The 13,258-nt window shown below is 49.9% G+C and overlaps 1 pseudogene; it reads right to left on the minus strand.

The window, feature by feature from the left end:
* The window catches only part of LOC117355254, a 623,529-nt pseudogene that overhangs the window by 284,957 nt on the left and 325,314 nt on the right, over window positions 1–13,258 (minus strand).

Below are 13,258 nucleotides of genomic sequence, written 5' to 3' on the forward strand. Positions count from 1 at the left end.
AAAGAAAGAAAGAAAGAGAGAGGGAAGGGTGGCACAAAACAACGAGAAAAGAAGGAGTAGAGCAGACAACAGAGTAAGGAAAGCAGCACCCAACTTCTGCCAAAGATACCACCGCTGACAAGGCTAGCAGTTCAGCAACAAACTCCGCTCCCGGTGTGAAAGAGACAACCAATACCCCTCCCACACTTCCTGAAATTTGGTCCAACTGCCCTCATTCTGTCTCCCCACCATCCTACGCTCCAGCAGCGCTAAGTCATATAGGGATAAATACCACTGGGAAAAAGAAGGAGCATGGGGAGTCCGCCACGAGATTAGAATGGCCTTCTTGGCCAAAAGGAGAGCCTTAAACACTAACATCCGCTGTCCAGCCGAGCAGTGAGAGAGAGTCGCTCCATCATAAAAAAGAACTATAGGAGGGGTGCATGCGGGCAACGATGGAGAGATAGAGGACAAAAAGGTCCACACTTGCAGCCAGAAAGCCCGTATCCTGGGACAATCCCAGAACATATGTCCCAGGGTAGCAGAGCGCACATGGCACTTGGGACAACAGGCGTGAGTGGCGAAGCCGGCTCGATAGGCCCTCTGTGGAGAGATATACGCTCTGTGAAGGAATTTATATTCCTGCTCCCTATGGAGCATATTGCAGGACAGAGCACGCAGGAAGACAAAACAATAAGAAATCAAGGAGGGCAAAATAGCGCATCCCAGTTCAGCACTCCACGCCCCAGCCAACAGATCCGCTCTCTCGGTCGACAACGGGGACTGCAATGCGGCGACAAAGTAGCGCAGACGCGGAGCCGGATCCTCCCACAAACCCAAACTCAAACCAAGACTCCGCGCCACAGAGGGACGCCTGGACGACTCCCTGAGACTACGGACATAATGTCCCAGCTGTAGATAACCAAATGTGTCCACTCGATCCAAACCATAGAGGGACGCCAACTCTGCATGAGAAAGGAGAGTCCCCCTCTCCGTGAGCACATCCCCCACTCTACGTATCCCATGTGTATGCCAAAGCCGGAAGACTCGACTGTCACTACCGGGACAAAATTGCGCGTTGCCCACTAAGGGCAACATGGGGGTTTCGCTAAAATTAACCCCCAAGCGTTTGCAAAGCTGTTTCCAGATACATCTCATATAGGACCACACCACATGGCCCCTCTGGAAAGAGTCCAACCGTGCCGAAGGAGCATGCAACAAGAACAATCCCGAGACAGGAGACAGGAAGTCCCTGTCCACAGAAAAGGTCAGAGAGGAGGAACTCTCCAGGCACCAATCCCGAATCTGGCGCAAGCCACAAGCCAAGTTGTAAGCTCGAAGATCTAGAAGACCGAACCCCCCCTGCCCCTCCGGCAGCATCAATACGCGAAGGGGTATGCGAGGGCGCCGTCCCCGCCACAGAAAAAACCGCAGAGCACGGTACAGCTCCTCCAAATCCCCATGCCTCAACCAAATCGGTAAAGTCTGCAACAAGTAGAGCCACCGCGGCACAATCATCATATTATATAAAAAGACGCGACCCGCAAGGGACACCGGCAGAGCACCCCACAAGCGCAGACTCTCAACAGAAGACCGAAGCAGGGGTCGAACATTAATCTCATAAAGGCGCTTCAAAGTGGAGGGAATAAGAACCCCCAAGTATTTCACCTGAGCCGGGGCCTCCTTCAGAGGAAAGTCCGACCACAGGTGAGAAATACGCAGATGGAGAGGGAGCGCTTCTGACTTAGATACATTGAGTTTGAGGCCCGAAAGCTCCCCAAACTGCCGAAACAACTCCAGCAGTAAGAAAAGGTGCGAAACAGGGTCGGTCAAAAGAATCATGATATCATCTGCAAAGGCCAAACTACGCAGGGAGGAATCTCCCACCTCCACCCCCTCAAGCAACGGATGCGTGCGGATACAAAGCAATAACGGTTCCAAGAATAAAATATAAAGCAAAGGAGACAGGGGGCAACCCTGCCGAGTACCCCGCCGCAGAGAGAAAACCGGGGACGCTATCCCGTTGACAAGCACAGCAGCCTCGGGATTAGAGTAAAGAGCACGGAGAGCGTTCAGATAAAAGCCATTCACCCCATAACGAAGGAGCAACGGAAAAAGGAAGGCCCACTCAACCCGATCAAAGGCCTTCTCAGAGTCAAAGCTAATGGCCAATGTGGGCTGTCGCCGAGAGTCACAATGGGCCAAAGCCAGTAAAAGCTTCCGAACATTATGGCCTGCCTGACGACCCTTCACAAAGCCCACCTGGTCCAGTCCCACCAGGGAAGGGACAAGGGGAGCCAACCGATTAGCCAATATCCGGGCTAGAATTTTAAGGTCTACGTTGATAAGCGAAATGGGCCTATAAGACCCCACCAAGAGAGGGTCCTTACCCGGTTTGGGCAGTACCGTTATCAGCGCCCGATTCGAGCCAGGCGGAAATGAATCTCCCTCCACCGCCCGCTCATAATACCGCCTCAGCGGATCGGCCACAAACCCCTTCAAGAGACAATAAAATTCCCCGCCAAAGCCATCCGGACCCGGGGATTTACAGAGAGGCAAGGTTTTAATAACCCCCAAGACCTCCTCCCCAGATATGGGGGAGACCAAGCTCGCACTATCAGCCTCCGAAAGCCGAGGCAAGGGCAGTGAGTCCAAGTACGCCTGAATCGAAGAGTCCCGGTCCACCACCTCCGCTGAGTAAAGAGAGCTGTAAAAAGAGACAAAAAGCTGTTCAAGTTGAGGCTGGGCTGTAACCAGCTGCCCCCCAGCTCCTGTAAGTGAGGTGATGGAGGAGGACCCTCTCCGCGCTCTAGTCAGCCGTGCCAGCATTCTACCCGGGCAATTACCAAACCTATGGAGGCGATATTTAAAATAAAATAGCGACTTGTAGGCTCGTTCATGTAAGAGGGCATGGAGCGCTGTCTGGGCCGCCCGAAACTCATGTTTGTGGGATAGAGTAGGGGAATGTAACACTAAGAGCCTGCTCTGCCGTACTTTACGCTCGAGAGCCAAAATCTTGGTCGCCAACAGTTTCTTCCGTCGGGCACAGTATGCTATTACCGCCCCACGGAGCACCGCCTTGGCTGCTTCCCAAAAAAGAGCTCCGTTATCCGCATGCACCCCATTGAACTCAACATACTCCTTCCACTGCATCTCCAAATACTGTTTAAAATCAGGATCAGAATAGAGCGCTACCGGAAAACGCCAGCGCCCACCCCCAACGGGGGGCCCATCAGCAAAGCTAATATCCATCCAAACCATAGTATGATCAGAAATAGCCAGTACCCCAATCTCAGCCTGATGTACTGCATAGAAGGAGGAACGGGAGAGAAAAACATAGTCAATTCTAGAGGAGGAATCATGCACTTGGGAAGTATGAGTAAAATCCCTCTCATCAGGATGAAGGGTTCTCCACACATCCACCACATCCAAAGCCTGCATCCAAGCACACAGCCCATTATCCGATCTCCCCGAGGACCCAGAAATCCCCCTAGAAGAGTCCAGAACAGGATCCAGAATAGAGTTGAAATCCCCCAGGAAAATCATATGGGTCCCAGGCAACAAGGTCACCGACAGAATTACCCCCAAAAGTTTCTTATAAAAGGACCGTTGAGCAGTATTGGGAGCATACACTGACATCAAGAGAACCGGACGCTGGCACAGCGCACCCTGTACCAGTACATAGTGACCCTCCGGATCGGAAAGGACCCGAGATTGAACAAAAGGAATGGATTTATGCAGCAGGAGAGCCACCCCAGCCTTGGCCTTAGAAGAAGAAGCTGAGTAACACTGTCCCACCCAGGACTGCCTCAGCTTTCCATGCTCGTTCTCGGAAAGCTTATTCTCCTGCAGGCCCACTATATCTGCCCTATGTCTGGCCAAATGCTGCAAAATCTTGGTTCTCTTTATCGGAGAGTTGATACCCGATACATTCCATGTCACACAACGCACTCCCCGCTTAGGCGGCATTTAGAGGGAAACTAGCAGAATCTACCAAACAAAGGAGAAGAGAACTCCTGCCGAGAGTCCCAGCCCTCCTCCCGGCAGCCACCCGTCCATCACACACACACAAACCACCCACCAATAACCACACAGGTCCTATCCCCCCACCCCACCAGCCACTATCCCTCTTCAACCCCAACTCCCCCCTCCCAGACCCCCCCCCCCGCCCCACCCAAACCCCCCTCCCCCACCCTCCCCCCCAATCCCCACCCCCAAACCCAACAACCCCCTCCCAGTCCCCCTCTGAAACCCCATTCCACCACTCCAGGAGAGGGTATGCCAAGGGCCCAAAGACCCTCCCCCCCTCAGCCTCCCATACAAAAACCAAGCAATAACAAAGCAAGATGGAAGAAAGGCAAGAGCCCGGAGTCCAGTACCATCAGCAAGAGCAGGACCCCAAAGGGAGAGGACAGCTAAGAAAGGTAGAAAACACATAGTCCCGCCTCGGCAGGACTCAACAACAACAATCCGGCTCACAAGGCCAGAAACCAGTATCCAATACTAACAAAAGTGACCCCCACTCAGGGGCCACAAAACGAAGGTAGCCAGCTTAATATGCTGCATCATATCTCAAGGGGAACACCTCCGGTGTCTCAAGGGTGTCCCCCCCCACATAGCAGAAAGGAACCTCAAGTCACTGTCAGGGTCCATCAAGTGCTCGGCTCCAGGTCAGGATACCACAGAAGAACCTGAGCCCGGGCGGCCTCGCTGGTGTCAAAGAGAAAGGGTTGGCCCCCATGAAGCACTCGAAGCTTGGCAGGATATTGCAGGGTGAAGCGTAGTTTTTTCTCAGTGAATTGCTTGCAGACGGTCGAGTAGCCTCGACGTAGAGATGCCACCTGTGCAGAATAATCCTGGAACATCAGAATACGCTGGTTCTGGAACTGTAAATCCTTTTTCTGGCGATAGGTGCGCAGCAAGAGATCTTTGATAGCAAAATTGAGGATGCGGAGGATCACCACGCGTGGCCTGGTCGAGCCCTCCTGCCTCCTGCCCAACCGATGCGCCCGTTCAATACGCAGGGGACCCAGGCCCCGCGTGGCCATCAGCTCAGTCGTCAACCACGCTTCCAGGGTAGGCAGGAGGTCTCCATCCGATATTGATTCTGGGACCCCCACCAGGCGCAGATTATTCCGTCTGGAGCGATTCTCCAGATCCTCCATCTTCTCTTCACATTGCCCCACTTGTCGCTGAAGTCGCTGAATCTCAGATTGCATGAAAGTAATAGAGTCCTCCGCAGTGCTGATCCGTTGCTCAGCGTCAGACACGCGAGTGTTAAACTCTGCCACTGAGGCAGAGAGAGTAGATATGGACTCCTGCACCTTGTCCAAGCGCGTCCCCAGCGCCGACACTACTGCCTCCGTTAGCCGCGTGATCATGTCCGCCCCCGCTGAGTCCGCGGCATCTCCTGAGCCGGCCATTTTGCATTCTGTGCCTGGCCCCGATTTTGTGCGTTCACGCTCCTTTTTCCCCGCCTTCGCCGCCATATCTCCGCTTCCTTTTAGCAAATATTTGTCCATAGAGCCCCGAAGAATCGGGGGAAGGCGCTTGGTGGGAATAAATTCGCCGAATCTAGGTCCGGGAGGCCGAAGCAGGGGAAGAGCAGCGGAGCTCAAGGAAAACGCGTCTTCCCTGCTCTCGGCACGGCCACGCCCCCGTGTGGGTCTATTTAGGATAAAACCTTGTATTGAAAAACTTACATTCTTAAGGATAGAAAACGAAGGATGTAAATGAAAGAACTAAGGCCGGTATTGGACAGACCTGCATGGTTTGGGTCCCAAATACAGTGGTGCCTCGCATAACGAACGCCTCGCACAACGAACGCTGCACACAATGAACTTCATGTCTTGATTCACACAACGAACTTCGTTTCACACAACGAACTTCACACAACGAACTTCGTTTCACACAACGAAGTCGCCCGAGCTGCCGATGTATTGCATCCTTCCGCGCAGGCACTGCAGGCAGTCGTTAGTCACTGCGCTTAACTGCCCTCTCTCACTGTATACAGTCGTCCTTTTAAGATAAACTCAATATTTTTTATATATCATGGCTTCTAAAAAAAGCAGGAAGGTGATTTCTGTTGAAATGAAACGGGAAATAATTAGAAGGAGTGAATGTGGGGTAAAACAGTGTGACCTCGTCAAAGAGTTTGGCCTCAGCAAGACCACCATTTTCACCATTTTGACAAATTTATCTTTTTTTATGTCATCTTAGCATATTTTATGCTGCAGAACGAATTATTTTTTTTAACATGTATTGTTATGGGAAAACGCGTTTCACATAACAAACTTTTCGCATAACAAACTTGCTCCTGGAACGAATTAAGTTCGTTGTGTGAGGCACCACTGTATGGTGATTGGGTGTAGGATAGGCTGCTGCGAGCATCAATGGGAACTCCACTAATATGGAACACTAGTGTTTAAGCCCGTTACATTAACGGGTGCTAGAATATATGTGTCTTTCTTTTTTTCTGTCTCTCTTCCTGGCCCCCTTTGTCTGTCTGTCTGTCTCTCTGGCTCCCTGTCTATCTTTCTTTCTGTCTCTCTCCCTGCACGCTGTCTTTCTGTGTGTCTGTCTTTCTTTCTCGTGCGCTGCCTGCCTGTCTTTCTGTCTCTCTCCATGGCCCCCTTCTGTCTCCCCCCTCAAAGCAAACTAAGATTGCTCCCTGGCCCCCTTTCCCTCCCCAACCCATTTTCCTGTGCAGCAGCAGCATTCCCCCTCCCCCTTCTCTGTACAGCAGGGTAGCAGCATTTCTGTTCCTCGTTCCTGGCCGGCTCCCTTGCCGAAGTTATTTTTGAGTTCAAAGCTGCCACCGCGGCTCCTCCCACAATCCACGCCTGTGTGTGAAGCCTTCTCTCTGACGTTACATCAGGGAGGCTTCCGACGCAGGTGCAACTCATGAGAGGAGCTGCCACCGTGGCAACAGACTCAAGAATAACATCAGTAAGGGAGCTGGCCAGACTGCGGACCATGGCCAGACCAGGGGGACCTGTGTTAGACTGAGTGAAGGTGGGAGGGGGGAGTCGCCGCTGTGGGTGCCTTCGCATGCACAGTAGACAGAGCCAGCATCGCAGAGGGAGGGCGATGGGGAAACCACCGCTGGCTCCTTCTACTGCACCTGTCTGACACGGAGTCAGGGATCAAGGCGTTGCAAGTGCGCATGCACACTTAGGGTTTTATTATAGAGGATGAGGATGTTATTGGCCAGACTTTATAGTAGATTTCCTGCAAAGAATGGGATGGTTGGATAGGCTGGAGTGAGCTTAGATGGCAACTTCAGCATTTGCAACCTAGGACAATACCAGACTGAAGTCTACGGCCTAAAAATATCAAAGAAGAGACAAGTTAATCTAATCATGTATTTTTGTAATGGGTATAACTTATGGGCAGACTGGATGGACCGTTAGGTCTTTATCTGCCGTCATTTACTATATTACTATTTAAGGATAACTATGGCAGATTGTTACCTGTGCACTCTATATTATGTTTCTTGGTATTAGACCCCTAGTATGTATAGAATTAGGACATAACCTTGTATTGTAAACTTGTACTGTAATTATGTCTTATTGTAACCTGTTAACTGCATTTTATGTATGTTTCACCTGTAACCCGTTCTGAACTCCTTAGGGAAAACGAGATAGAAAACAAATTAAATAAAGAAATTTAGTGTCATCTGCAATTTTAACTGCCTCACTTGTCATTCCAATTTCCAGATCATTTATAAATATGCTAAATAGCACTAGTCCAAGTAAAGATCCCTGAGGCACTCCACTGTTCACCCTTTCCCCACTGAGAAACATGGCCATTTCCAGTGCAATAGGTATGTCCTACTAGACTAGAGAATCCACTTTCCTTTATAGGGCACCAGCCATGTGGAATTCTCTGCCCCAGCATTACGGTTAGAATCCCATCTAGATTGATCTCACTTTTATTCTTTAGCATTTTTGGGGCTCCGATATTACGGTAGACTATTATACATAGCTATGGGATCAACCCTACTGATTCCTGTATCGTTGTTTTGTCTTTTGTGTTATTGATTATATTGTAAACTGTGTCATTTGGTCCCTAAAATAAGGGCAATATATCAAGTATAATTAATAACTAAATATTAGAAAATGATTTTAAAACCCCAGACTGGCAATGACATACTTCAGTTTAAATCTTTTCTTGCTCTTTCTTTGGGAGCATCTTCTTTCTGGAGTTCTCTTGTTGGACTTGCTTTTAAAACAAAAAGGTTATGTATTTTTGGATCCGAGGCAGCTCTAGAATTTTCCGTGAGAGAGGGAACATGCGATCGGAGGTGGTTGGAGGCGGGAACAAGACTTTGAATGTAGTTGTGGGTGGGGGAGTTCATATTTTCATGTCTTTGTGGGCTGCATTTGTTGCTGTTATACCTTTTTTTAATTATTTTTCCCTTTGGGTTTATTGCTAGTTGGAAAATTAGTTTCATAACTTCTTTTAAGAAAAAGAGAAAGGTTTGAAGACTTATTTGCTAATTCGTAGAGTTTTCTTAACATCAGAAATTCCATGTAGTGGTGTGAGTCCGGAAAACTTTGTATCTTGATCGTTAGTAGCACTCCATAGTTACACGATTACCGTCTTTTGTTTCTATCCAGCAGATACTGAGGCAATGCAGGAGATGAAGAGGGAGGAGAATCAAGAACAATGTCTTCTAGAAATTGAACCCATTCCAAGACAATCAGGAAATGTCAGTGAGAATATTTCCCAGAGGAATGAGAGTCGAAACTCAAGGAATTATCAACAGGAATCGGAGAAGAAGCCGAGAGACCCTGCAAGAGACTCCCTGGATGCAGTCACTGAGGGTGAGAAAAGTGACAGGGAACTCACAAACATCCCTGAGCTCCAGAAACACCCGAGAGAAAAGAAACCCTTACGAAATAAAGGCAGTGACCAAATGGCTGGAAAAAACCTTGGTAAGATATATCATTTATCCCAGGACAAGCAGGCAGCATATTCTTGACTGATGGGTGACGGCACCGACGGAGCCCCGGTACGGACAATTTTAGAGTGATTGCACTCTAAGAACTTGGAAAGTTCTAGTAGGCCGCACCGCGCACGCGCGAGTGCCTTCCCGCCCGACAGTGGCGCGCGGTCCCCAGTTTCTTAGTTTCCGCGGAGCTAAGAAGACGCATGTTTCAACGGCTGTTGAAAACTTTTGTTCTTTTCGCCTTCCCGCTCGCGTAAACTTCGTCGGAAATATTGTTTCCTTCATTTTCTTTTCTTTTCTTTGTTAAAAAAAAAACCAAAAAACGAATTGTGTTTTCTTTTCGTTTTTTTCGGTTTCGCCCCGGCGGGGCCTGTTGCCACCATCGAGGCCTCGGCCTTCGATTTGGCAGAAGCCTTTTTTACCTTCATGCCCCCTCAACCCGGGTTTAAGAAGTGCCAGCGGTGCGCTCGACCAATTTCACTCACAGACCCGCACAACTGGTGTCTGCAGTGTCTTGGTCCTGACCATCGAGCATCTACCTGCACCCGCTGTGCGACTTTAAAAAAGAGAACTCTTAAAAACCGCCAAATCCAACAGCGGTTATTATTTGGCGCCGAGATGTCTGATTCTGCAGCACCGGCACCGACATCGGTCCCGTCTCAGTCGGCACCTATTTCATCGATACCGCGCCGGCGTCGCACCCTGCAGGTAAGCCGGCTAAGAAGCCTTCCCCGTTGGAGCGTCCTCTGGTCTCAGTAGCAGCGAGTCCAATCCTGCCGACCTCGAGGCGCCCACAGAAGCGCTCCGCTCCTATCGAGGTGAGCCCCTCGACATCGGGTTCCTCATCCTCGGAGCGTAGAGCGGCACCACAGGTACCGCAGAAGAAAAAGGCGGTACCGGTGCCTTCGCTGGACGAGCGGATTGCTGCTGTCCTGCAAGTGCAACTTAAGGAGCAGTTACAACAACTCCTTCCCGCACTATTGACACCGAACCTTCCAGTCCTGGTCCGGTCTGAGCCACCGGTACCGACAGTGGAGCGCCCTCTTTTATCGGCATCCACTTTGTCGGTACCGGTCCACACTGCTTCATCGACTTCGATGCCAATTTTAGCTCCGGAACCGAGAGCTCAGCACCAGGCGGTGCAGACTTCGATGCCGATGCAGCATGTCACATCTCCCGGTACCGTATCTATGAGGTCGGGTAAGTCGGCGCGCAAAACCCGACACCTGGAACTCTCCACTCCGGAATCTCGAGACCGTGGCTCTCATATTAGGGATCCTGATTTGTGGAGCGACTCTGAAGACCTTTTTCTGTCTGAGGGCGAGTGTTCCTCTGACGAAGAGGATCACCTTATTGCAGATCCCTCTTCTAAACAAGATTCCACATCCTTTACCTCTTTCTTAAAAGAGATGTGTGAATCTCTTTCTATTCCCTTGGAGGCTGAGTCTAAGAAATCCAAGGCATTCCTTGATGCTCTGGACTTTGACCAGCCTCCAAGGGAATTTCTCAAACTTCCTCTCCATGACATCTTATGAGAGACGTTTTATAAAAATTTAGAGACTCCCCTGACTGTACCAGGAGCTCCTCGTAAACTGGACTTCTTATACAGGGTTATACCCATTCCTGGTTTTGACAAACCTCAGCTCCCGCATGAGTCTCTTTTGGTGGAATCCACACTAAAGAAATCAGCGGGAGCTAGTGTGTATGCCTCAGTCCCTCCTGGCAGAGAAGGAAAGTCAATGGACAAATTTGGCAAACGTTTATATCAAAATGCCATGTTAGCCAATAGGTCAGGAAACTATGCTTTTCATTTTTCATTTTATTTAAAGCACCTCATTCAACACATGGCTGCTTTTGAAAAGTACCTCCCTGACTGCAAGAAATCTGCTTTTCATGCCTGCTCTTCCTCTCTTCTCCAGTTACGTAAGTTCCTAGTTCGGTCAATTTATGACACTTTTGAATTGACTTCTAGGGCCACGGCTATATCTGTTGCCATGCGTCGGTTGACATGGCTCAGAGTCTCAGAGCTCGATGTAAATCATCAAGACCGCCTAGCGAATGCTCCCTGCTTAGGTGATGAGCTCTTCGGAGAGTCCATGGATTCCACTACACAAAAGCTGTCTGCCCATGAGACTCGGTGGGACACTCTCCTGAAGACTAAGAAAAAGACTCCGCCTGCTCGGCCTTTTCGCCAACAATCCGCCTACCAGCGCCGCTATGCTGCCCGTCCCTTGCCACCGGCTACTCAACAGCCTAGACGTCAGCGCCAGCAACAGCGACAACCACCTAGGCCAGCCCAGCAGCAACAGGTGAAACCTCCTCCACCACAAAAGTCTACCCAACCCTTTTGACGTGGTTCTCCAAAGCATAGCCAGTATTCAACCATCTGCTCTTCTCCCTCGACCCATAGGAGGACGTCTTTCGTGTTACATCAGCCGTTGGGAGAACATCACATCGGATCAGTGGGTCCTCAACATCATCCACCACGGCTACTCTCTCAACTTTCAGACACGTCCTGCACAAAGTCTGCCAAGAGAGTCTGCTTTGAACACCTCTCAGTCTTCTCTCCTTTTTCAGGAGGTTCAATCCCTCCTCCTCCTGAACGCCATAGAGGAAGTTCCTCTAGATCAGAAGGGGCAGGGATTCTACTCCCGTTATTTTCTGGTCCCCAAAAAAACAGGGGATCTCAGACCCATCCTAGATCTTCGTGATCTCAACAAATGCTTGGTCAAGGAAAAATTCAAGATGCTTTCTCTGGCAACTCTTTATCCTCTTCTCCATCAAGACGACTGGCTATGCTCCCTCGATCTCAAAGAGGCATACACTCATGTACCCGTCAATCTGGCCTCCAGACAGTACCTCCGCTTCATGATCAATCATTGTCATTACCAATACAAGGTGCTGCCTTCGGTCTTGCCTCCTCTCCGAGAGTGTTCACCAAATGTCTGATTGTGGTGGCTGCCTTTCTACGTTCCCACCACCTTCAGGTGTTTCCTTATCTGGACGATTGGTTAATCAAGGCCAATTCATCTCAAACAGTACTCCTGGCCACCAACCAAACCATCCTGTTTCTCCAACTTCTGGGGTTCGAGATCAATCTACCCAAATCTCATCTCATCCCCTCTCAGAGACTTCAATTCATTGGAGCGGTGCTGGACACAGTCCTCATGAGAGCATTCCTGCCGTCCAACCGTCTTCAAACTCTTCAATCTCTATGTCAGCAGATACTTCCACAACGTTCCATCTCTGCCAAGCAAATGATGATACTCTTGGGTCACATGGCCTCCACAGTCCATGTCACACCCTTCGCACGTCTTCACCTGCGCACTCCTCAATGGACCCTAGCTACCCAGTGGTCCCAAGTGACGGATCCTTGCTCACGACACATATCTGTGACATCATCTCTTCGTCAGTCTCTACAATGGTGGTTGATATCCTCAAATCTCTCCAGAGGTCTTCTGTTCCATCTACCTCCTCATCAACTTGTCATCACCACCGACGCCTCCCCTTATGCCTGGGGAGCTCATTTGAATGAATTCCAAACTCAAGGACTTTGGACAGCCCAGGAAATGAAACATCACATCAATTTCCTGGAACTCAGAGCGATGTTTTATGCCCTCAAGGCCTTCCAACATCTTCTCTTTCCTCAAGTCCTCCTGCTGTGCACAGACAATCAAGTTGCAATGTACTACATCAACAAGCAGGGTGGGACAGGCTCTCGCCTCTTGTGCCAGGAAGCCCAGAAGATTTGGGCTTAGGCAACAAATCACCAACTATTTCTGAAAGCTATCTACATTCAGGGAGAACAGAATTCCTTAGCGGACAAGCTCAGCAGAATTCTCCAGCCTCACGAGTGGACACTCGATCCTTTAACTCTACAGTCCATCTTCGCTCAATGGGGCACTCCTCAGATAGACCTTTTTGCAGCTCCTCACAATCACCAGCTGCCCCTCTTCTGCTCCAGACTCTCCTCTCCTCACCGTCTGGCAGCGGATGCATTTCTCATCGATTGGTCCAATCTGTTCCTGTACGCTTTCCCTCCTCTGCCTCTCATGTTAAGAACCTTGTTCAAGCTCAAGAGGGAACGAGCCACCATGATTCTGATTGCTCCACGGTGGCCCAGGCAACATTGGTTCTCTCTTCTACTTCAACTCAGTTCCAGGGAGCCTTTTCTTCTTCCACTGTTTCCTTCTCTGCTTACGCAACATCAGGAGACCCTTCTGCATCCCAACCTTCAGTCTCTGCACCTGACAGCTTGGTTTCTCTCGGGCTGACTTCTCATGATACTCTTTTGTCTCAGCCCGTTCGTTCCATTCTAGATGCCTC

Source organism: Geotrypetes seraphini, chromosome 2 (assembly GCF_902459505.1).
Source record: "Geotrypetes seraphini chromosome 2, aGeoSer1.1, whole genome shotgun sequence".
In the NCBI taxonomy this organism is placed as follows: Eukaryota; Metazoa; Chordata; class Amphibia; order Gymnophiona; family Dermophiidae; genus Geotrypetes; species Geotrypetes seraphini.